This window comes from Patagioenas fasciata, chromosome 1 (genome assembly GCF_037038585.1).
Source record: "Patagioenas fasciata isolate bPatFas1 chromosome 1, bPatFas1.hap1, whole genome shotgun sequence".
NCBI classification, from domain to species: Eukaryota; Metazoa; Chordata; class Aves; order Columbiformes; family Columbidae; genus Patagioenas; species Patagioenas fasciata.
Genome location: NC_092520.1, coordinates 89770571 through 89793960, shown reverse-complemented (window position 1 = coordinate 89793960; position 23390 = coordinate 89770571). Strand labels below are relative to the sequence as shown.

Here is a 23390-nt window from a genome sequence, read left to right as displayed (position 1 = left end):
TCTGTTATATCGAAAAGGACACTGCTGTCAAAAAACAGACTATATCCATGCTTGTTTACCACCAAATTATTTTTCCATATGAAGAAATATGTAATTCATTTTCAATCTGATTTTTGTTCAGTATAATAGTACTATCGAGAAGTATTCTAGTTTTTTCAGCTCTCTCAATGTATGCTTTAAAGGTAATGCACTAAATCACCATTCCTCACCTAGTTTATCCTATTATTTTCATAAATAGAGCTAGCAGAACAAGATATCATTCAAAACTATGTCTAAAAAAAATATGAGACTATCTTTCTAACTGTTTCAGTGTCACATCAGTTGCAGATGTGTTTCAGGTTACAGTAGATTTTAATTTTCTCTCATTTTTATGTTTAATCAACTGATAGAGTGAAGAGGGCAAGAGTACTGTGTCAGATGGGAAAAATCAAGTTAATGTACTTTTGAAAGACTGTATCTGGCACCACCTGCAAAAGTGTCCTATATTATTAAATGCTGATTTATATTTGATTACTATATGTGAGGGTTTGGATTTTTTTCTCCTAAACAGTGTTTAGAATTTTGTATTTGTACTTTCCAAACTTTATTCTTGTGTCTTACGCATAGCTACAAGTTTTACTGATGGCAATAGAGCAGTTCCTGCTTGTATTGGTTGAAGCCAAAGGAGTTCTGATTGACAGAGCTCATTCAAAACCAGGAGAGTTTTGACAAATATTCACTTTTAAGAACTCTCATATGAAAACCAGCTCCGCTAACTTAGATGGCGCTGCCCTTGGAGCTGCACCCTGTGGTAAATAAAGGTTTATGTTCTTTGGCTTTAATTCTCTAATAAGCTCAGCATAGAAGAAAGCATGTTCCCACAAAAAAGAAGGTCCCTCTAGATTTACTAAGGTTGTTTGATGTGCGTAAGAAGGCTGGTATTTCCACCAAGCTGACCACTATTTCCTTAAGCAACTTTTCCTGAGTTAAACCCCACCTCAGAAGATTATTGTGAAAAGTAGGTGTCGATTGCCTGTATTTCTCTGGGAAAGTGACTAGCGGGTCTCAGTGGCTTTGATGGTGTCGGCAATGTCCAGTAGGTAGCCAACCACTAGAAAACCCACCAAGCACAAGTGGTATTTGCACTGTCTTTCTCCCACTGCCTTAAAAAGCAGATTCTCTCCACATCAAAAGTGTCTCTATTGAGCAATTACTGCATGTCAGCACTCTTCAGCCATAAGTTGTTTGCTGGTTTCTGAAACATGAAAAACACAAGATGTCACAAAATGAAAACAGTGTCTGTTTCCATTCCATTGATTTAGGAGGCAAGGCAGAGAAATAGAACAAACATGTTCCAAAAGAGTCCAATTCAGTATAACTAATGAAAGAACAACTACACATTTTGGTATGTGCTTCCTCTGAAACATTTGCCTTGTTCATGTGACTTTTTCTATCAGATCAGCAAGATAGAGAGCAAAGTCACAACTATTACCAAGTCAGAAAAAACATAGTTTTATAGCTTACATAGGATAATAGACCTGAGATACCAAGTAATTTCAGTTATACACGTGTAAGCCCTTAACTTAGAAGGGAAATTCAATGATAAATGAGTCCCATTTGTTCTAATTACTGTGAAAGATCCCCTTGCATTTCTTAGTTTCCTGCAATTGTGCAGCCTGTGGTCTTCTTTCCATATTTTCTACTGAAACCTCCATGATGATTAAGTATGTGATTGTAATGCTTCCTAACTTTTCCTCCTAGTTCAAAATGACATTCTTTTCACCATGTTTCTCATTTTAAGAGTTGGATCTGCTTAGGGAGCTAATGATTAATGAAAGGGTGGTATGAGCTTGACCAAGAAGGTTAATATAGCTGGACTGCAGTGTGAGACTGAAGTTGCCTGCTGCCACACGGATCATGACAGAAGTGTTGATGTCAGAAATCAAAAAATACATATCATGGTTTGCATAAAGCTTCTCTTTATCGTGATAAACAAAATACTAAGAATGTTTTCAGTGGCTTAGACCACTGGGGTTGTTAGCCAAACTGGTGCAACAACCTTCTAGATTAGCAAAAGCAGACAGATGCAAGTTATTAAATGTTACTTGTCACAAATTTGAACGCTGCATATCTACACAGAAAAGCAAGAGAAAATCCAGCAACATGATGAACTGACCTAAGAACACTGAAGTCATGTCAGTAAATCACTTCTTTTTCCATTTTCCAGGCTCTTAGGTCCTCAAAGTTTAGAATGCATCAAACCAAAGAGTGCAGTGCAGTATGTCTGTATGTGTAATATGATCAAAGGAAGAAACTGAAAAAAAAAAAAATGAACAAAAGACATTAAACCATTTTCTTTCTATCCATTCTTGTTTAGGAGTTTCCTTGTATTACTAATATTTATATCCTTCTCTTTCGCATATATTTGTACATTTTGAATATACAGTAGAAAATATATATAAGCATTTTATGCAGTATTCTCTATATTTAAGTATTAAAAGGACATAGCAAATACGATTTAAAAAAAAAAAAAAAAGAGTTCAAAGACACTGAATAATTTCAGGAATAGCTCTTTAAGATTTAGTAAAACCTTACTGCTCATAAACTGTCCTTAACAGAAATTGAATTTGATTGATACAGTCACACACTTTTATTTCTCAAATTTAAACAACTGTAATTTAATGTTATCGTAAAAGAGATTTCCAAAAAGCAACATTTGGTTAGGACAGGGGACAAAATTTGTACAGAGTAGTTTTGAGAAGATGACTAAATTTACAATGCAAGTAGTATCTTGTAAGAGCTGGAAACCCATTGCTTCCCTGTGTACTCCCTCTAAGCGAATAAGGAACATGCAATGCAACTTGGGCCATAAGAGGACAACCGTGTTGCAGGACACACCTGAAATGGTAGCAGGTCTGTGACTTTGCAGGTAGTTTTCAGACCCTACCTGAGAGGGTAGGTTTGATTCAGTGCAACAATTGTTCGTAAATCAACCTGATTTAGGGAAAGTGAAAATAACCAATAGAATAGTGAGACTTTGGATAAAGTCAGTTTGAGGAGACAGCTAAATCAAAGTGGGCGCCGTGGCGGGTTGACTCTGACCAGCAGCCAAGCACCCACACAGCTGCTCGCTCACTCCTCTCCCACGCCCTACTGGAAAGGTGGACAGAATAGGAATATCAAAAGCGAGAAACTCATGGGTCAAGAGAAAGACACTTTAACAGATGAAGTAAAACCTGAGTATGTAAGCAAAGCAGAGAGCAATTTATTCACTGCTTCCCATTGACAGGCAGATGTTTGGCCATTTCACAGAAAGCAGGGCCTCAGCACATGTAGTGGTTGCTTGGGAAGACAAACACCAATACCACAAATATCTCTGCTTCCTCCTCCTTTCCTTGAGCTTTTATTTCTGAGCATGGTATCGTATGGTATGGAACATGTCTTTGGTCAGCTCACATTGGCTACCCTGCCTGTGTCTGCTACCAAACTCTTTTTCCATCCCCAGACTACAGCCCACTAACTGCAGGAGCAGGGTGAGAAAGCGAGAAAAACTTGATGCCAAAACACTGGTGTGCTAACATTGTTTTAGTCACAAATCCAAACCAAGGCACTGTACAGGCTGCTATGTAGAAAGCCAGACCCAGCACCAGATTTAACCTACTCTGTGTGTCACCAACACTGACCATGCAGACATCATGATCCAGATCTCAGCAATTAACAATAACTTAAATTACAGATTTCTAAAATATGAATTTGTAAACTATTCTCCTTTGTCTTATAATGTCCAGATACTTGCAGATCATATTTTAAAAGTTTGCTTCTTTCCGGCTCCAACCAAGAGGAAGGGAACATTTCTTTTAAAAGGCTGTGATTCACGTTGTTTTGGTAATTAAGGAAACAGTCAAATTTTGAAAACTAAATAGCATGAGTAAAAACACTGACAAGAACTTCCTAGAAGGTTGGTTTCATTTGTAGTGCATCAGCTGGAGGAACTGATGAGAAGCCCAGGAGAAATGAGATTTTCTAAAATTAGGGTATTTAGGGACTAATACAGAATTCACTCTTTAATTTTATTAAGGCATAACATACTTAGGAATTGATGTTTTGAGTGGAAGAGAAAAGTATCCTGTTTATTTAGCCTCAGTCTGACCTTCCTCTTGAACTGCCAAGGGGTATCCCTTTTTCCTGTATTTATACACAAGTTTTTCCATACCAGGTGTATTTGTTTTTATTTCTGGCAAGACAGAGAAAATATGAAGTGTACTGAGAAAGAGAGACAAATCTTTTGCCAGGAAAACATTATTTGGAAATGGGCAACACCAGTTGCTACCTTTTTTCATCCTACTGTGACCCAGAAGTTCTACTCCTCTTTGATTTCTTCAGCATAGTATCATGAAAACTATGAAGAGAAAAACATAAAGGATTTTACCTGTATGTAGATAGGAGTGTAAAGCAAGGGATTTAAATGCAACCAGTCTTTTTGAACGATTGGGGCAGTTGCATGGGCTTAAACTTTTGTCCCTTCATAGGCCATCTTTAAAAAAAAAAAAATCTCCAGCCTCTTTAGTGATTAATAAGCAATGAGCATAAGTGATTCAAACGCCCCTCATTAGGTATCTAAATAATGATAAAATTAGCTTTCTAAATTGTAAAGTGGACTGAAAAGTATATCCGAATTTCCTTATGGGTATAATGGTTTTGTCAGAAAGTGTATTGTGCAGAAAGCTACAAAAACTACCAAATAAAATTTTAGTTAAGAGACTTGTGTCCTTTTAAAGAAAATTGTACTTAAAACTATAGAAATATTATGGCCAGGAAGGTCAAAGAATGTGATCTTTGAGACAAAAAGGGTGATAAACTCACTTCATGTGAACTCTACAGTATGTTTAGCTGAGATAAAAAACATGTGTTGCAGAAATATATTCTGGTCTTAACATTTCAAGTGTTAAAGAACCATGTCCTTAGTAAAATTGTTCTAATGAATTAATTGCCCTCAGGTTTAAAACACAACAGATCACTTTCTTGGGGTTTGGTTTGGACTTTTTTTTTCTGTCTACTACTTCAGTAATGTTGTTTCTCATGCCTGCCTCGTGCCTACAGAGATTTTTCTTTCTCCATTTTTTTGTTTGAGGGTATTCAGTAGGGATTCTATTTAGCCTACAACTACAAACGGTACATACAAGCAGTCAGGCCCACATCCTACAAATTTTTGTTGACTGGTCTTTAACTTTGTGTTTAAAATGTATAATGAGGAAAATAAGAGAGAACATCAAATAAATAATGATGATGTGTTTAAACTGATTTATTTAGCCAACCCCAAAGTACGCTAGGTTTCCTACAGCTGTGAAGCCCTGGTAACTTAAGGGTCAGGCCTGGAGTAGCAAATTAGCTTACATGTTGTTCATATTAGCGACTATTTGAACTACTTCACATAGAGCTTAGTAGAGAAACACTCTCTGATTTCAAAACAAATAGCAGTTGTGAATATCCACCTGTGATTCATGGCAAAGACATTTGAGGAAAAAGAGTAACTCTTTTCCAGGAGGTGAACAGCAGTTAGCTGGGTTTGAGCTGGGGACATTCTGAGGAACTTGAAGTAAAATTTGATAGTGTGTGTTTAATTTGATGGCTGGTTAAAGATGTATTCTGCAGTAATCTGGCAAAGGGGATTTTTTTTTTCCTGTGAGGTGAAAATTCAGTTGGGGTAACGTAATCGTCTTTTGGAAGTGCCCAAATGCTTCTTTTTCATGTGCAATACCGAATATATTGCACAGGGTTGAAAATAGGTGTCATTGTCATTTTAAGTTGATGACACAGTTAAAATATTTTTGAGTGATGGATAGCTATGGATGATACAACCCTGTGTTATTATAATTATACAAGATTTTATGTAGAGTTGCTGCTTGGAAGCACATGTATCAGGACTTGTCTGTCATCTTTAATAACCAACCACTCCTTTATATAACTTGCCTCTGTACTAACTCTCTTTTTGAGTTAATTATGTTAAGACAGATTCGCTTCAGAGAAGAATGTGCAGAAAGTGAAATCTGAGAGAGGAATATGTTATTATATACTGTGACATACAATGGGTGGCAATACTTAATCTGAACTACAAAAATGTTGAACAAACACAGAAAATGTCTGTGCCTCCAGAAAGGATTTTGGATGACACTAAAATGCTTCAATTTAGGGGGGAAATAAGTGGTTTCATAGATCTAAAAAAGTTTTAATGGAAGGAAAGCTGTTTCTATATCTTTGATGTGGCATCCACTGAACAGTAATGTCTGTCTGGAGTCTACATCAGAAAGAATTTACATTGAATTTTTATCGGGTTTTATTTTTCCATGTGGTGAAATTTATCGTCATCACCAATTTCTTTAATTTCATCTTGTATGTTTGTAGCAGAAGTTTCTCTAAAAGGGAATAACTGACTCTGGTATTTGAAATTTAGTCCACAGTATCTCTTAGCTGATATTTCTTTACTCATCTTCACCTCTTTAATGGATGGTCAGAAAAATTTCCATAATATTTATTCTAAAAGCCATGATCTTAACTGTTTGGGAATAAACAATAGCATACACTGAGAATTTGAACATGTTTCACTAACATATTTTAGTGAAACACTACAGTTAAGAAGTAAAGGAAAAGGTTTATTGTCCAGTGAAATATTTCCAGAGTTTCGGTCATAGCTGAAGATTAGCCTGAAACACTCCTGGACATAAACACCAATGAAGAAGATTCATAGCTGCAGTATCAAAATAGTACAACATAAGCTGAAGAGCGGAGGCCAGTCTAGAGAATTGTACTTTGTAATTCCTGAAGAAACAAATTAAGATACATGAACACTTCTGATAGAAAGAAAAAGATATTTAATTGCATAAATATTGTTTTTCTAAGATATACAGTTACTTTTTCCAGTGTATAGAAAAAATTGGCCATTCTTACCACAGCTAGTCATTTGCTAGCAGGGCAACTTTATATTGTGTTAGAATAAAACTGGGTCAGAAATTGTCTCAAATCCTAGAATATATTACCTTTTTAACAAATGCTTTTTACTTTTATTTCCCGGAGTAAATAAAGTATCAATACAAGGCAGACCTCTGCTAATTCATACACAGGCAAAAAGCACAGAGATACATCTCTTAGCCAAAACCCACTTTCACTAAAGTTCCAGGACATGTGAGTGTCTGGGTAGGTTCAATCAGTCAAAGCTACAGCCCTTCTTGTGCTCTTCCAGAGTCCTGTTCATCCTCCCAACACGCTCGCTGGCTCTGAAGGGTTCCCGACACAGTATCGAGAGAGGGAGAAACGGTTCCTAATGTCAATAGGTTAAAAACTGGTCTGCTCTAGCTACTTTCACTACAGAGTGCTCCCAAAGGAGCAGATGCTGAAGGAACAGGCCACCATGGCTAACCAGCTCCTGTACATTGTGTGGCAAAATACAGGCATCATTTTGAATCACGTGAGAGGAGAAAGATAAAGAAGCAATGAGTGCAGCCTTCCTGATTGATTTTGGAATGCCTGCAAAAGCAGAGACTGGATTCTGTGTCTGTCTGTGTTGATTTCCTGTACACAACTGAGCAAAGCCCTCCACAAAAAAATAAATTAGCATGGCTAACAAGCAACTCCTCTTATAATTTGTCAGTAAATTTAACTATGCATACAGGTAAAGCACCAGCACTACTGTTTTTAGGTTGTCTTAGAAAAAATAAAGATTATTCTTTCCTGCTAAAGCTGTAAAGATTTTAAGATATTAAGCTATTACTGTTCATTGCTTTAGCAAGAGATGCCCAACGTCAATTTAGCATCAGAGTTGGTATGTCTGGTGGAGGTGTGCTCCATTAGCTGCCAACGGAGAAGTCACTGTTATAACACAGTGGTGGGGACATCAGGATTGAAAATAAAGGACTGCTTTCAAATGGGCTTGTGTGATATAAAGAGTACAAGAGTAGAAAGAAAACTGACTTCAGAACAGATGTGGATAAGTGAGACACCAGAGGCTTTGAATGGTCAAGAAACTGTGGACAAAGTAGGCTCTGACAAGAATGTCACAGCATGTCACATAAAGAATGCTTTTTCTGCACCTCCGTCTTTTTATTGTAGCAGGTTTTGGTAATTTAGCAGCTAATATATCAGGAATTAAGTTGAAAAAGCTTTTAAGTCTTCCTGAAATAGCTGGTCTTTTTCCTTCTATTTTATTTTGGATCAGCTATCACTCTTATGGATGGCTAAATAATTACCAGACTCCTTAAAAGCTCATAAAAAGAAAAATTGTGAGTGTAGCCATTGAAAAGGGATGATCACTTTAATTATGTTTCATAAAACAAGTTCACAGAAATCACAGGGATTTATGGAGATACAGTGAAAATCAATTATTATATAGTTCAGATGGTAAATGTTTTTATAGGTACAGTATAAATGCTTACATCTACGTTTTTTTTCACTGACTAGGAAACATTTCATTTCATTCAGTGGGGAGGTAGGAATGGAAAGTATCTGGTTCTTGCTGAGACAGAGGATATAATTTAGTTCTGCTTGCAAGTGGCTGAGATGGTTAGTAAAGAAGCACGATGTGAGATATTGCTTATTGTCAAAAGTTCTGTTAATACAGAAATGTCCTTATGGTGACTGAAGTTCTGAGAATATCAAAAAAAGAAAACAGAGATTGGGGCCAGAGGGTAGGAAGGAAGAAAAAGTTGCTAGTTCTTTATTACACCTCCAGAGTCTGATTCATGTCTACATTTTGGAAAAAAAAATAAAAGACTGTGAGAGGGTAGTTAATTCATTTGAAACAAGGAGTTCACTGTAGGTTTCCTTTTGAAAGCAGCACTAAAACCTAAATGCACTGTAGACTCATCATAAGGCTTTACCCATCCTTTGAGGATGATGATTTGTTCCAGAAATGTTATCCTCTGTGCTCCTGTATTCTCCAGCTGATGACACCATTCATTATGAAATTCTATATAATATTCTGCAGAGTTGTAATTTGAGAAAGACGGTATATATCTATTAAGGTAAACTACAAAGGAAATCAGTAGCCTTTCTACTGGTTTCATTTGGACAACTATGTCCTAGTGATTACAGGGCAAATACATGGAGTAGAAAGTGGTCTCTTCTGTGAATATCCATATCTGCTATTTTGCAATATCATTTATAGCTTACCCTTTCTTTAGATTATATATAAATTATGTATCATCATTGTATGTTTTACTGGACAGATTATTTAAATCTGCTTGCTGTGATTCTGATTAATCATGGTCTTTGTTTCTGCAAAGCATCAGTGTCTCCCATCTTCCAAACCAGATTTCCCTTTATTGGCATTCACATTGTTTTGATAGCATGTCCATACCATGTGTAACACAGAGCTGAAATGTAGTTGGATTTGATCATATCAAGTCAATTCAAACAAATGTAGTCAATAAGGTAGTACATTAAATTTGTACTCTCCATCAAGATTGAAGACTTTTTCTCCCTTCATGTTACAATTGCACATTATTATTTTTATACCACTTCCTAAATTTTACTTTTTTTTCTTTCTTTCATACTTATGCCTTGTTTGGTTCCCTTTACACCTTTGGAATGTCTTCTTTTTTTTTTTTTTTTTTCTACCAGATAGTTTCATTTTTTGATTGGTACCTATGGGTGGATTCACTCTACAATAATTCTATGCTACAAAATGGGAATAAATATTTTCTATGCTGGATGGAGTCATAGCTTAACTCCATTTAACTGCACTGAAAGAGTGCATTCTACCTCTGTAAGAATCCTCTGAAGGGTGCTCCTCAGCTCTAGCTCAAGTTTGCACTCAAAGGAAACGTGTCAAAAAAGCAGCATATTTGTATGCATTTTGAGTATAGTGGGGATGGTGTTTAATGACTTTAATTAGCCATTAAAAGATTCTGTGCGTTTTCAGCTCAAAAATTTTTCTTCCTTCTCATCCCATTGCAACTGCATTGCTTTGCTCCTCCTTGCCATGGAGTACTTGGGGTACTTGTCTACAACATGCAATGGCACCTGGTGCAGAAACACCTCAACTAGTGCCAACTTTAAATGGCGTATCAACTCAGCTTGGCTGAGCACTGTGCAAAAACAGTAGAGCACGCTCTGACATCAATACAGAGCACCACTGTTAATATGCTTTGTTCCTCAGTGAGTCTCCCTTGGAGCTTTGTGTGATCAAGACTGCAGACAACCAACTCTGTGTATGTGGAGTAAACTAGACAACAGAATTCTTGAGAGGTATGTTAAATTTCTCTGTATTGTGCCACTATTAGTATTCGTTATGAATATCCTTTATTGAGAAAAGTAAACCACATGCAATACTGCAGAAATTACGTTCCAATATGTCATAGATTGTGATAATCCACGTTGAAAACATTCAATAAAGCTAAGACATTTCGTATTATTTGCATTATTTAAAGTAAGTTTGTGGCCAAATATAGTTAAAAGACACACTATTGATGCCAGTGAAATGTATGATATGATTTCTGTCAGATTCGAAGCTTCTCCTATGACTATTCTCTCTGCCATCAAAAACTTAATAATGTTTAGCTCCACATACAGTACTCTTAATTCATTAGTATCGAAGTCCTTTCAGAGAGAGAAGTAGTTTGTGCCATTTCCAGATGAGGAAAATTTGAAACTAATTAATATTCCCAGCACCTCATGAAGCAAGCAGCAATAATATTCCCATTTTGCTGATGGGAAAGCTAAGGTACAAAGAGACTAATGTATTTGTATAAAGTCACTCAGGAATCAATGGCAGATAGAAGAATAAAGAAGAGATTTTTTTTTCCCAAAAAGCAATGTTCTAACCACAAGATGCTCTTTTTCCTCAATAATAAAGTTAAATATGTGAAGTAAAATAATGAAGTTGTTCTACAGATTAAATTCGCAGTAATAACAGATGTTCAACAGTTTTTAATTTCTCTTTTTGAGTCATGTGGTCTGTGTACTGCCTGGAGCAGGATTTAATTTGTCTCATTGCCTTATCAGACAACTGAGCTTCTGTCAAAACAGGCAGATCAGGAATTAATGGAAATATTCCTTTATACAGTTCTGTGATTATAGTAGAGACAGCTGTATTTTAATTTCCAAACATTTAACTTTCACATCCACAGATTTCAGTCTTAAAGTAAAATCAGATAAAAAAACACACAAAATTTTGCTTCAGATATGAAAATCAGATTTTCTCATTACAAGGAGTGAATCTACACACACAGGCTCACATAAATACTTATTAATAATCACGTTTCCCAAAACCCCTATCACAATTGACACTAACCGAAACATTTCTTTGTTGACTAGTCTCAACAGTCAGCACAGGGAAACACAACAAAAGATATTATGATGCACACAGAAATACTGCAAAACCATGTTTAAGCCAGAAGGATTAGTTAGTTGCCTAAACTTCACTACTATACTTAGAAGAATCTGTATGATTTTGACTAAGCTGTCTTCTTGCTCATCTCTCATTGTAGGCCTATGTCCCTCTGTATTGTAGAGGGGGTTTATTTTCCTATCATCAGAAACAACAACAAAACTGTAGTCGGGAATTACATAGCTTGGTTTGTACATTGTACGTAATTTAGGAACACTGTCAAAGTCTCGGGAATTTTGCGAATGGCTACAAGATGTAACCTTTTAATACGTGCCTTTTAATAAGCAACTACATGTGGCCATTTAAACCTCAGATCCTCAAAATCAGGCTTTGGGTGGTGCCTTTCTCTATATTCACTACAGTGTGAACCAGTATTTTGGTTATGTTGTTATAATGATTTTGACTTTATTCTTCGAATGTGTCTGTGTGTAATAGAGTAGATAGCTGTCAACCTTCACAGAGAGATGCAGTCAGCCATACTCGTAAGACTAGATTTAATGTGAAGTTTTGGGGTATATTTTTAATAGTAGCACAGCTCAAATCAGGAGTGTTGGTACTGGAATCTGTAAAGCCTTTACCAGCCTGATTTTTTTGTGGTTCTTGGAGTCCTGTTTAAGCAATTTCCTCTTTTTCTAGCCATGTATTCTTGCCAGTATTATCCCTTAGATTATTCTGTGGCAAATGCTTGTACTAGTACACAGAGGGATGTAATGGGAAACTAATCTGATTGAAATATAGTTCAGTCTATCTCCTCCTTCCCTCCCGCTCAAAAAAAGAGAAATTATTATGCTGGCACAACATAGATAGCAAGAGTTAAACAGATAGTGACTGTATATGCCCATCCCACCACCAAAAATACTTGTTAAATAACTGCCTCATTCTGTTTGGTTCAAAGTCCATTTCAATCTACCTTTAAGATAGTACATGTGGCCCTGGAATTCAGCTACTTGCTCAATGTTTAAAAGTGCACTGATCTCTGTTTCCTTTCAATTATTCATCATTTTCTGATAGTTTGAAAATTTTCAGTGCTTCACTCACCTTTAATGTTATCAGGATATTAAGAATTGGAGACTTTATACTGATTAAAGTAGTATTTCCTAGTTATATTGCTTCCACGGACAACAGAAGAAAGAATGCCATGTACCTAACCTAATGAGATGTCTGGCCTTCACCTAATGCAGTTAAATCAATAGATTGTATTTGGAAAACAATGGATGTTAATTTTTTCTTCTTTTGCAATAAGGAAAGAGGCTGAAAAAAAGCAGAGCCAATGTCAAGTTACAGCATGTTTAAGAATCAAGATTTGTTTCAGAGTGGGGTTTTTTGATTTTTGGTTTTTTGTCATTGTCGTTCATTTAAAAAAAAAATTAAAAGGAAGAAAAAAATATTAGACATTTTGTATTAAAGTTCTTCAGCATTGTTAAGCATTCTCTTGGGAAATAAATTAATTAGTAAACTGAAGCATTTGATTCTACTGAAAGTAGGACTTAATATTTTCTTTCAGAAAAATGCTTCATACCTGGTTTCTTTCTGCTCCATGTATGTAAAAACGAAAAAAAAAAAAGTTTATTTATACCATACGTATACTGGAAGAAACAAGATTAAAATCACTATTATTTCTTTATTTTAAGGCACGTTGAGTCCATGTGTTCATCCAGTTCCAGACAGCTGTTTAGAAATTTAGCTGTCTGGATGTTTACCAAAATAAATGGAATGCCCTTGCTATAACATCCCTGTAAAATCTGTAGTCATCCACCAAAATCAATAAATCTTGAGGAGAAATGAAGAACTGAGCTTCAGGGTTGCAAGACATCTTAAAATGCATGTCCTCTGTTTTTCATCCTTCCTCCAACCTTAGAATTTAATATATGTGTTGGCTCCAAGTAGCTAAAATATTCATTTTAAATCCAAAGGTCACAGCACTGCGGCTTGATAACATACCACTCTTGATTGCTGTTTGAACAAAACAAAAAATGTTGTTTGGCATACTCAAAAGTAGAAAATCAGAATTATAGACCACAATAAAATCTGCTTGTAATAATCTACTGTCTTTAAGAAGAGAGAAAACATATGCTGTGATTTCAGTATTCCCAGCTTCACTGGGGTGCACCAGTGAATGACATTTCCCTTCTTTTACCTTTCAGTCTAGTCATTTTATTAATATTTAATTATAAACCTGAAAATATAAAACATAGAAGTTGCTCTTTAGCCTTTCCAGACAGTCTGGATGCTGCTGCAGTATTGTACAGCTTTATGAGGGCTTTTCAACATCCACAGCAAAACCCTTGCCTGCAGGCACTCAGCCGTCTCAGAGGGAGTGGATGAGATAATAAGCATGACCAAAACATTTAGTAGTCCTGGGATGAAGCTCTGTGTGAAAATCCTGAGGAACCTTTTCAGCAAACAAATCCAGTCAGATCAACTTCGAGGAGCCATGAACCTGCTCCAACCATTCCAACTGGATTACAAGGAGAACAGGAAAATGCAAGGAACTAAGGAAGACTTAATCATCTTGAGAAAAGTACAGCTATTCTGAGATTAAAGCTGGTTGCAAAAAGTTTCAGCTTTCTCTCAAACAGTTCTTTCTGAGATACTGAGGCACACACAATGTGATTAACAGACATCCCATCTCTACCTGTCAATCCAATGCAGTTATTCTGGAAAGAAAAAAAAAAAAAAAAAACAATGATGGTAAGCATTTCCTTTCATTGCAAAGCAGTCACAGAGTGGGTGATGCTGCAGCCATTGAACTCCTCCATGCAGGAGGCTGACATAATCTGTAAACAATACTAAAACCTTTCAGAATTCTCTCTAACACTTAAAAGCAGTACACTAAGACATTTGGGTTCTCAGTGCTCTACCGTATCTTCTTACTAAATTGTTGTTTACTTTTAAATCACTGCACCCCATAAAATGCATGGAACATTTCCAGAAATGAAGTATGAATTACTGATGAGGCTCGGTGAGGTGCTGAGTTGTGTGCAGTGGGAGGCAGGAACCATGCAGAAGGTTCCAGTGGAAAGACTCAGGTAGTGATTTTGGCCCTGCTAATTAACTCCTGGTAAAGGAAAAGTTTTCTTCTCCCTGGAGTCAATAAAATAATGAGGCTATGATTATACAAGTCCTTCACAGCTGGCATACCACAGAGTTTAACAGATCAAGGAGATGCATTCCAGTGGTCCAAACCCTTTCTCTATGCCCATCTGATAGCCTTTAAACACTTAGCAAAAGCTCGTGCGTATCTTTGGACAACACTGAAGGGTCTCTGAGGTAGATAATTTAGTGTTCATGTGAGCTGACATGACTGTGTGAAACTTACGTCAGAGTTCAGGATGACTGCTGCACTGCTTCCAATCCCCCCGCCAAAGCCAGGTCTGAATGCTTCATGGCTCATGCATTCAGCATCCACCTGCTGATATGTCCACTGCAATAGTATGGGTCTTTCTGTCCCTTGGAGTGCTTCCACAAACAGCTCTGAGCCCCACGTGCCGAAGCTGCAGCCTCTCCAATAGCTGCCAGAAAGCAACCCAAGAGAATGGTTGTATTGGTCAAAGAGCAGCAGTTTGGTCAAATACAGTGTCCTCTGCCACACCTGGAGCCAGACCTCCCAAATTTCTCAGCAGCATCTATAATATGTAATTTATATTACAAAGTCTGCAGATTTTCAAATAAAAGGGCTTTGTTGATTGAGAAAACCAGGGCTCAGCTGTACACATCTCCTTGCCTAAGTCTTGTCTTCACACCCTCTCCCATAGCTGACAGATGCACAGAATGTGTTGGAAGGAGCTCTGTAAGAATCTGGTGCAAACAGGGAAACAGAACATTTCAGCAACTTTTGCTGTTGTAACATCAAAGCTGTAACACAAATTTTCATGTTTTATGATCTCCTTTACATTCGCTGCCCTGAAGCCTTAGAAGTTGAGCTCCAACCGCTCCTGGGAAAGCTAAGAAACACAAAACTGATGGTGCCCAAATCACCTGTTCAAAATTCAGACATTACATTTTAATGCCATGAAGATAAAAGGTTAAGTAAACCATCCTTATTACATTTTTTAAAACCTGGTTTGCCATTTAAGCATAGGCTTCCACATTACAGAAAGAATCTTTTTCAATGAAACTGCAGTTTGTATAAGTAAGAAGGAAAATTTCTCACCCAACCAGAATTTGGTATAGTGCCCAGATAACAATTCTCCAATTACCTTGTCCTGAAGTGTTTTAGATGAACTAGAGAAGTTTTGGATAACTGCCTTTTGTACATGTAATATGTAAGAGTATGTCAGGGAACAACATTTTCAGGTCCTTGCCTGGAATCAGATTTGTTCTTGTCCACAGTTTATCAGCAGAATCACGTGGCTGTCTAATCACCACATACTCACATGCAAGCATTATATTCAGTCCGCACCTCAGTATCACCCATTTCATCATTTTGCAGCAGGTGTTAACAATACCTCACACTAACTTGCAAGGGCCAAGTAAGTGTTCAGTGTTGTTGAGCTAAGAAAATGTTCTTTTATATTTTTTTTCTCAAAATAGAGGAAAACAGTGAAAGAATCAAATTGTTTTACAAGGAAAACAACTATTTGCCAGTAACAGAAATTTGACATAAGTAGACATTATAATGGATAGTCTGATCATTGATAAAAGCAAATTCTTCTCATTTGTTATTGCCAGTACAAAAATCTATTAATCTGAAAAATTCAGCAGATCAACAGAAATCTGCTTTTCTTTTTTTCTCTGTGGCAAGTTTGTTCATAAAGTGCCATTTAGTATAACTTAACTTTCTAGGACTGAAATCACACAACTTTGTGATATTTTATGTTATAGCTTCAATTTTGACACTTGTTTCAGGATATTATAAGTAATTTGTGAGGAGTGAGAGAAATACAGTGGGGTGGATTATTTTTTTCCTGCGCTACACAAACTGATGGTGAAATTACCCTGCTGAACATTTTCTACAAGTAAATGTGTTTGTGTGGTCACTTAACTGCTGACCTCAGTCCTTGCCACCCACCTTCGAAACATGTGCAAAAAAATGGACAGAAATGAGTGTTTAATATTTCCTCTGCTACTTATCTCCATGCTGCAAAACCACTACAAATTCTGTGTTTTCAAGGTTCTCCAGATCCAGATTTTTTATATAGTGAACTGATGTATGAGCATATTTTATGGACAGCTTTTGTACGCAGGCAAAGACAAAATGTTTTGAAAGGAACATTAAGCAGTAAACTGTTCTTCTGCCAACCTGTTCAGCCCTGTCCTTCTGCGCAAAGCCTGGAAGCATGGAGCAGAGCACGCCTCCCTCCCCTCTGAGAGGACAGCAGGGATGGGAAATGATCCATCCCTCCTGAAAGTTCATCTCCACCCCAGGCTCTCCTGACACAGTAGATGAAGGGAAGACAACACCAAGGAGCATTTCCCTTTATCACTTTAATAAATCATGGCTATTTTAAAGTCTTTTTTTTTTATTTGCAGTAATAGAGGTAAGAAGGAAAAATATGTTATTCTGAAAGGGACCAAATACATATCTATAAACTACTGACCTGCTAAAACATGTTTCAACTGTTGGGACTAGACAGTGGATTTTCTCCAAAGCATAACTCAGTTTTGAAAAATGTATTATAGCTCCCTTCTATGCTATCTGATTTATGCATCACCTACTTATGATAAATAGGTGGTGTTAATCTTTATAAGTGGATTTTATTTTCTGATACGACATCTTTCTTACAGAACCTGACAAATTCCACCATACTGGCTGTACATTGGCATGCCATGTAATTATTAACACTAATTCACAAAGGAACTAAATTCCTTATCACTGATGCTCTTACTTTATGAGTCCCTACCCAACAGAAATTTAAGCCTTTAGCTTTCCAGCAATGTACTCTGCATGTATTGGGATTGCTCAAGCTGTGTCTTGGAAACGTCTTTTTGTTTTTCTTTCAATGATTTGTTAAAAGTACTACTATGTTTAACCCTAATGTAGCAAAATATTTTAGCACATGCTTAAAATTAATTCTACCAGCCTAAGGAAAAAAAAGTGAGAATTTGCTAAATCAACTCTTCCAAATATAAGGGAGAAAAGAGAAACTACAGTATCTGTAGCTGAAAAATTTTATTAATCTCTTCGAAATACGAAAGCAAGGATCTGAGTTGGATTTTTTAGCTCATCCATTTGACTTTTTTAAAGTCAGGGTTAATCTGATCTTTCACATCTATATTTCTCTGGCTTAAATAATTGCAAAGGAACAAGATAGAAGACAGCAACCATGACAGGTTTTTTTTCTTTTGATAACTCTTTTGTCTGTTTTCTTTCCTCCATCAGAACCTGTAACATTTAAATTATTTAAAATGGCCTTTTACTACAGTTTCAACAAAGCTATCTAACATAACAATAGGATAGTAACTGATGGATTAAAAATTGAACTGAAGTACTTTAGCTCATATCATTTCATTTACAAGTTTAGGATCCATAAAATGTTTAATCATGTTAACTTATTTTTGCAACTAAGTATCTTCTTTAATTAAATATGACTTTACATTGTGAGAAGTCCTGGTATCATCTGCTATCTCATGCTTTTGGCAGCTTTGGTCAGAATGGAAAGCCGGTGCTGCAGACGCAAATGCTATACTGCTTTCTCTCCTTCAGGGGGATTTGGCCTGCATTTCCTGGGCTCTATATAAAATAGGATTGTCTATTATATTTTGTGTTTTGTTTTCTTTTGTTTTCTTGGCATATTTAAAATTCATGGCTCCTATGTTAATAATGGTTATTGATTTTCCTGTGATTTGCCCTAGACAACTACACATTTTATAGCTACAGTAATGAGTGGCATTTTTCTATTTTTTTGTTTGGTTGGTAGTTAATTTTTTTATCTTCCTATCTATTTTTTCTTTTAATATTGCTTAATTTTAACCATTTGGTGGGAGAAATGTCATCTCCTTCCTTGTCACTGAATACAACTGGAAAGGCACCAACAATGCTTTCCATTCAGTATTTTGTATTTCTTATATAATATTCATTACAACTGAAATGAGACTTCTTCCTAATCTATTCCCATTATTTTGGCATACTTCTAGCCTTAAACTGGAAAATACATTGTTTAGAAAAAATTAGAACTAACATTTCATGTGTGTTTTACTTTTAGGTACACTAGCCATCCCTCTCACATCAGTGGTGTTTCCTAAACAAAATTTAGGGTATGTATAACCTTAGAAGACTGACATCTACAAATACAGATCTCTAGCTGTATCTCTGGTCTGGCTAACTACCTGTACATGTGCTTACCTATATTCAGAGTACTGTTTCCAGGAATGGAAACTATGTGCTGATATACAGTAGCATAGCTGATGTAGCTGACTTGTTAATGATTTTTTTTTTTCATAAAGAAAAAAGATATCTCTTGTATTTTGGTTTATAACAGGTCAGTGTGAAATTCCAAGATCAAAATATATACAGAGCAACACTGAAGCAACTTTCTTTTATTAAATGTCTTTTTCACCACAACTACATGTCTCTTTTTATTAGGAGAATGTGATCACTGGCTCCCCAAAAGGGAAAGGCTTGTTTCCATGTTGCTTTCCAGACCACTCCCTTCACTGGGAATTAGGTTGCCTGCTTTCAATAGTAAAATAATTTTGAGCTCATGTGAAAAAGCCATTTGCATCTTGGATGGATTTAACAAAAATTTAGTTCATTGGGTAATAACCAGATTAAACAGGCCATTCTGCATCTCGTAAGACATGAGATAATGGATTCCATATTTTTTAAATCATCATCGGCATCTTGTCTAATTGCTGTGTCAATTAGACAAGATGCATCAAGACTGAAGAGCATGAATATGTTGATTTAATAAATACATGGAAGTAGCTGTCATTTTATTGACAAAATCCTGTACTTTGGTTAGCCACATTGACAACACTGTTGTCTCTCCAGATGGGTTACTCTGTAAGTACACATTGAACACACCCACTTCACTTGTTTCAGTAGATACATGTGTATCTTTTGATACTGTCTAGATATGCTGTTCCTTATAGTTGATATATGCCCTGGAATCACACAATTTTTTGTAGAGCTAAACAAAACATTTTCAATGTTTTTTTTTTCGAAAAGCCTTTCTGTACATTTATAATGTTCTTGTCTGACATTTCATATTTCTACAACTGAATAATATATATGCAGTTAGATATAAACAAAACACTTTTATTTTGTTTCATTCCCCGTTTTTTTCCTTTTCTTCTTCCTGGTTTCTTACCCATCTTTTCTAGTGAAAAGAAGTCAGGAGAAAATTAAAAAGATTCCTAATAAAACGAAAGCCGAAGCTTTTCTTTACAATCAAACAATTAATATTTCTTCACAGAGAACTATTTGCTTTCATTTTTTTTTCTTCTTCCCCTTCAAAGAATATGACTTCTTTCATTAATTTAAGCAATTCAGCAAGTAATAGTGGTGTTCACTGGCAGGGACTCTGAGGCCATGATTGCACTGAGATAGTCTAAATTAAAAGTACAGAGGCAATAAATACCCATTTCTGTTTAAGTCAGTGGTGTTTGTTCTATGTCAAAAGAGAAAAATGCTTTTACTCAGTGATGTATATTTAATATTTCACTTCTAAACTCACTAATGAGAGAATCAAGAAACCTTTTGGACAGCAGCTAAAGCGATATCTGCCTTCAAATGTCAAACAGTCAACCAAACAGTCATCTAGAAGACTTCTTCCTGCTGAAGAATGTCACTTTAATTTTAATTAGATTGATGAGAGTCTTCATAGATTAAACTCAGTGACAAATGTCAGACAGCCATTGGGAAAAATACAAAGTTTAATATATCTGGATCTGGTATATCTTGGTCTAGCATAAACGACATGGCAGGAATGAGTGCAAGTTACCGTCTCAGAGTCCCTCTTCAAGCACACAAAACATCCAGTGTTGGAAGAAAGGACAACTAGGGACTGAGTCCACCTCAGTCATAGCAGCTGAGAGCTCTGGGGGACTGAGTGATCCAAGGCTCAGCTCTCGCTCTTTGGGTCCTCCCAAGAGCAAGAAGGAGTTTCAGCCACTGGTGGTTCCTGTTGGGCCAAAGGAGAATCCACAGCTGAGTCAATAGCAATGGGCTGGAACGAAAGGTCAGTGCAAGGCCAAGCAGTGCCATCAAAACATTTTGGTCTCTCTTTGCCCTGGGGAGCTTCTAGATGAAGGTGAGAAATGCTGTTTCCATGCTCTGTCCCAGTCTGTGGTCTGACTGATTGGGGTCCAAGGAATTTGAGGATATAAAACCTTGTTCCAAGAAAAGGTGGGTGAGACACCGGGTGAGAATTGGCAAGGATATTAGTGCAAAAACTTGTGTTTCTGGTTAGGGTTAGACCACAGCAGGCTTTAAGGTTTCTAACTTCTTTACCTCCCTACGAGAGTATTGCCAGAGTATACGAGGCACAAAAATATATTTAAAGTCTATAAACAAAAATAGGAGTGTAAAGGTTTCAATAGGAGCATACATGTTTTATTCTGGGCAGTTACTAAGCTGTAGCCTGTTCCTTCCCTGTAGTGATAGTCACTGGAATCTGATGATTACATTGTTTTAATCCTGTTTATCCTATCCACCTATGTTTTTTCAGTGTAAAGTGAAGTGTTGTGCATTACCTTGAATTGTTCTTCTAGAAAAATAACAAAAACAAAACAAAGTATTGTTTGCTCATGTTACTGTTCTCTTATAATTATGTCTGAAGTTCTGAAGAATATAAAAATTGTCTAAATATTTTTCTCAGAGTCAACCTGACTCTGATTCTTCAGATTAAGCCCCCAGTTATCCACTGTGGGGCTTATCCCCCTTTTAGATCTCTGGTTCAAATGCAGCAAACTTTGAATCAGGCATACTTTGTGCTTCCATTTGGATGATTCTCCAGCTTTGAGGGAAAAAACTGGTACAGACCAATTCCCATTGGAAGTTTACATGACAGAAAACACCAGCATAGCTTGTACTGGCTATGACCATACATAATTTTTTTCAAGCTAATTAAAGAGGTCTGAAGATGGAATGGGATGGGATTAGCCACAGCCTTTGAGGAAACCTTGTGAGTTGGTGTTGAAGCACTTTTTACAGAGTAACAGAGAAAAAATCCCCTGCATTCCTCTGCCTTGTGGTGTATTTGATCTATGGGCAAAACAAGGATTCTAATTTAATTTTACAGTGTGCTGCGATATTTTTATGAAGGGTGTGATGCATGTACTATTTGAGGTTATTTCTCTGTTTCTTTGGCTGTCAGTCTAACACCTTTCACAAGCATTAAATCCTCATATAAAATGTGGAAAGCCAAGATATAAAGGATAATGTCCAGATATGAAGCAGAGCCAGAAAATAACTGAGAGCAGGCTGTGCTGTTCAACTATTTTACCAACATTGCTGTGTCCCTGTCCCTTATCTCACATTATATAAAACTTTAAAGGTGGTTTTTTTCTGAGAATCTAGTTTTTCAGTCCTAATGTAAACAAGGTGAAATATTGTCCGAAGACTCCTTACACTTGTTTTTGTTAACTGAATTCTATTCTGCCCAGCCACCATCTCTTCCTTCCTGAACCATGTTGGAGTAGGATGAGAGTAATGAAAAGCCTTCTACATAACAAGCAATTTGACAGCAGCAAACATTGTCAATTTTTTTTAGGAATACTCTACCTGCAGTATCTGTCTCCATTTCTCCTTCCTCTTCTCGTTGCAGAGAGAGTGTCTGTTCAGTGAACTGCCCCTGTGTCCTTGGGTATTTCCTCTCCAACAGTCAGTAGCATCATTTCTTTCTAAAATTGTGCTGTTTTGTTTCAGTCCTGGAAGAGACAAAAAAATAACACACGCTGCTTCACAGATTCCAAATTTTCCCACTGCTTTGTTCTTTCCCTTCGAATGACTTCAAGTGACAGAAAAAGGGACACTTGTACTATTTACAAGCTTAAGAAATAGGTAGCATCCATCCTCGAATAAGATATAAAAAGATAAAGCATTTTTATGGACTTCTCCCTGACTGCATTTGAAAACTGGATGTCAAAATCAACATGCAAACGTAGTAAGACATACATATTTTTTAGAAGAATTGTAATAAAGCCAACTCACCAAGTGTATGGAAAACATCTGAGCACAGACGATTTGTATCAAAATATTAGTGCCTTTGCACTCACAGAATAAGAGGTTCTTCAGCACACAGGCTCATAACATTTCCAGAAATAGTTCCACCCTTAAATTAGTGGGTTAGGAATCAAGCGCGCTCAGCACAAGAATGTTTTACCAGTTCCACTTATGACACAGTGTGCAAAGATTCTGCTTGATGCAAGGGAAAAAGCAAAATCAAAAAGACAAAAGCTATTCATAATTAACCAACAAAGAAATAAACATGAAAGAATGAACAGATATAATCTAGAAATACTGGATAGCTCATCAAAATATTATGTACATTTAAAAAAATGCTGAAAGACATGATACGGCACCAGAAATTTTAAAAAACAGTGCCTCTTCTTTATTACTGAATACCTTAGAATAAATTTGATACTATCAAAAAGTTATAACTGTGAAGATAGCAATTGTTTAGCATATAGAAATGATAAATTTCAGACCTACTTAATATTAGAAAATTTCAGATTTTTATTTGCAGTTTTTCTGTGTATTCCTAAACATATGGCATATTTCAAGACACAGTGTTAAAATACGTAGCACATGTGAAGCTGGAAGAAAATATATAGTGCTTGCTTACATTGAAAAAGGTGTTTATTTCATTGTTTTCACACTCTGAGAAATGAAAACATATTATCCTGAAAGTGAGCCCTATACTCTTGTTCAGAACAAGCCTTTACTCACATAGACACACACATACAGATATACGCATTCATTGGATGTATTTAGTACTTCACAAATATCCCATTCAGAAACTTCTTGATATTTCTGATTGAACTTTTTTATTAAATAAGGGGGGAAATTACCTTTTTTTCCTAAAAAAAAAAAAAAATCAGTTGAAATTTCCTGTGGTATTTACTGAAATGGCATAATCCTTTATGA

At 36.3% G+C, this 23390-nt stretch overlaps 2 long non-coding RNA genes across 2 annotated transcripts in view; one reads left to right on the top strand and one right to left on the bottom strand.

The window, feature by feature from the left end:
• On the bottom strand, positions 1-22537 carry LOC139827010 (uncharacterized). The gene is made up of 4 exons (XR_011737187.1): positions 22455-22537; positions 22026-22171; positions 2156-2293; positions 1-1234 (listed from the first exon to the last, which is right to left on the bottom strand). It is a non-coding gene; the product is annotated as an uncharacterized lncRNA (long non-coding RNA).
• The window catches only part of LOC139828286 (uncharacterized), a 35266-nt gene continuing 22007 nt past the window's right edge, over positions 10132-23390 (top strand). The window contains exon 1 of the long non-coding RNA XR_011739728.1: positions 10132-10218. This is a non-coding gene — a long non-coding RNA (uncharacterized lncRNA). The remainder of the gene's footprint in view (positions 10219-23390) is intronic.